General features: G+C 43.0%; 1 pseudogene; it reads right to left on the bottom strand.

The window, feature by feature from the left end:
- Positions 1–797: 797 nt before the first annotated feature.
- On the bottom strand, positions 798–1812 carry LOC100057791 (S-adenosylmethionine decarboxylase proenzyme pseudogene; annotated as a pseudogene).
- Between the last annotated feature and the right edge of the window lie 1203 nt (positions 1813–3015).

Genomic DNA, 3015 nt, shown 5'->3' with positions numbered 1-3015 from the left:
CATCTGTTCTGTCAACAAAACCTTATCTTAAAACTATCCTCAGACTTTATCTCCTTTTGCTATCACTCAGTTCAAGCATTATTTTTTTTAACAGTGTATTGCTTTATTGGAGGTGGGGGTTGGGAGGGGAGACACCATGATGAGGAATGAAATCAATTAAAGGCATACAAGTGCAGGAAGCAATAATGTTAAAACAGTCATACGCAAAATGGAGAACTACAATCATTTTCTTAAGAGCACTTGACTCGTGGAAGAAAAACTTTAATTGCTGTTGCAAAAAACATCTGTATGAAATAGAAATTGGTTTCAATAACATTAGTAGAGAATAGATTCCCGAAAGTGGAGGAGACTGGATGTAAAATCCTGGCAGCCATCTAATGGAACAATCCTGCATGGTTAGGCTGAGGCCAACACCTGATGAGGATGGAAGCCTTGTCTGTGGGGAATTTTGGATGATACCTGGAGAAATATTACACTGTGCGTAAACCAAACTGAATTGCTTTCACAAGTGTTGTAAACTTTGATATAGTAAAAGGTCTTTTCCACATGCACTTCAATTTCACAGCAAGAGTGGCATAGGATACCTAAACACGGGAGACAGCATTCATGCAAGATATCTAACTCCTTGATATAACGATAAATGCAATTCAAAATGATTGTGCTGTCATTACATGTAGCACTTTCTGCAACAACAAGGTGGTGGTTATGGAAAGCGTGGCCCCGGCATCAGTACCTAAAAAGTAGCCACCACTTTCCTCTATGTATGTTCTCTTTTTGCGTTTTTTCTTCATTTTTCTTCAACTCTGCTGTTGTTGCTGCTTAGCAAAAGTGGTAAAAACAAAATAGTAATTATTGAATATAGCACTCTGGCAATCAAGACGTTTAAAACCTTCAATCTTCTGGGGTGAAGAAAGCACCATGGGACATTTAGAACTCTGATTTACAAACAGGGTGGTCACAAATTTTCCTGGCTTGAAGACTTCTACAGCTTTCCTGATCAGGTCATCGTAGGAAGTCTGACTTAAGTTTGTTTCAAAGCTAACATAAGAAAATTCTGGTTCTGTAGTGATGCAAATAGTCCAATAAGTTTCATCTGATTTCATTCCATTCATTGAATACCCACAAGGATTGGACATTGTGGCATCAATGACAGAACCTGGTATCCCGTCACAAATTCCACTCTCACGAGTGACATCCTTTGCAGTAACGCCATCTTTCACGTAGAACTGGTCCAGAGCTGCTGGGTCAAGCTCGCTCATCAGGATTTTCAGGGTTCGAGCTGGCTGACTGATCACCCGACTCTCTGGGAAATCCAAAGTATACAAGTACCGACAGGCAGAATTCATACGTCCCATACAATATGCTGCTCCATTTGGGAAAATTGCATTAAGAAACTCTACTTCTTCCTGAAAATTCCGGTGTGGGCACGCTTGGTGAGAAGGCTCCATGAAATTCTTACGAGAATAAAAGGAGCTTTGAATGGAGTCAACCCCACTGTAATCCCTGCAAGTTTCAACAGAGGACCAGTGCTTCCAGCACGAGGGTGGTACCACGTGTCTTCAAAATGAAACGTCTCTTGGAGACACACATCCTGCTGACACTGAGCACATAAGCTTCCTGCTTGTTCGTTTTTGTCACACTTATGATTGAACATTGCACGCCCTTCAAAAGTATGTCCCACTCGGATCTCGGGATGGTGCGGAGATCCCCAGATCCTTGGTTTGTGTCGGGTTGGTGCCTGGAGAACCACACCTCCAGCAGCTTCTCAGTCCCTTTGAAAAAACGTGCAGCTTCCATCACCTTGAGACCAGCGAACAACCAACAACCACAGAAAATCATCTAAATTAAATCTCTTCTCCCGCCGCTGCAGATTCTTCACCGCTGCAGATGGTTCCAGCTGTGTTGCTAAAGTTCTGGTTCCTTTTATTTGAACGTGAGTCTGTTGGAAAAAGAGGCAGATACAGTTGAGTCTCTTGTAGTCCGCGGTTTCCCCGTTAGAGAAAGTAGCGCGAGCGTTAGCTAATGTCGCCGGCCATACCGTGGAAGCCCCGTTCAAGCATTATCTTTTGGTCAGACTCCTGCAATAGCACCCCAACTGGTGTCAGTAATACACAGGATAAACCTGTTCACCTGAAGGCAAGCAATGTCCTTTCCCTGCTCAACACCATCGTAAGGCTTAACATCTCACTCCGTTTTGGGGAGCACAGCTCTCACCATGCCTTGGAGACCACGCTCAGCCCCAACCTGCCGACTCTATTCTCCACGGCTTCCCCTTGCTCGCTCCGCCATGGGCACACTGCCCTCTTTAGGGTTGCTCAGACTCCCCGGCCACACTGCCTTCAGGGTCTTCACACCTGCTATTCTGTCTTCCTGGCATAGCTGCTTGGCTGCTCATTTGACATTTCTTGAATTTCCTTTGATTATGTCTTCTTACAAGGATGTGTTTTAATTTCTGAATATTTGGGATTTTTCAGATATTTTTCTATTATTGGCTTCTAGTGTAACACTGTTTGTATCTGAGATCCTCCTTTGTATGATTTCAATCTTTTTAATTTTATTGAAACATTTTCATGGCCCAGAAGATAGCCTATCTTGGTGAATGTTTCAGGTGTACTTTAAAAAGAATTTGTAGGGCCAGCCCCAGGGGCCTAGTGGTTAAGTTCAGTGTGCTCTGCTTCATCAGCTGGGGTTCGGTTCCCCGGTGTAGACCTACACCACTCGTCTATCAATGGCTATGCTTTGGCAGCGACCCACGTACAAAAAGAGGAAGATTGGCAGCGGATGTTAGCTCAGGGCAAATCTTCCTCAGCAAAAAAATTAAAAAACAAACAAACAAATAAATAAATAGACTTTTTATTCTACTGTTGTGAGTGGAGTGTTCTGTAAATGTCAAGTTGGTCTATTGTGTTGCTAAGTTTTCTATTCTTTGCTGATTTACAGTGTGTTTGTTCTACTGAATTCTGAGATGGTTCATGGCTATCTCCAACGATAATGGTCGATTTGCTTATTCTTCCT

Source organism: Equus caballus, chromosome 6 (assembly GCF_041296265.1).
Source record: "Equus caballus isolate H_3958 breed thoroughbred chromosome 6, TB-T2T, whole genome shotgun sequence".
In the NCBI taxonomy this organism is placed as follows: Eukaryota; Metazoa; Chordata; class Mammalia; order Perissodactyla; family Equidae; genus Equus; species Equus caballus.
The sequence above is the reverse complement of the archived record's forward strand: the minus strand, read 5'-3'. Positions and strand labels throughout refer to the sequence as shown.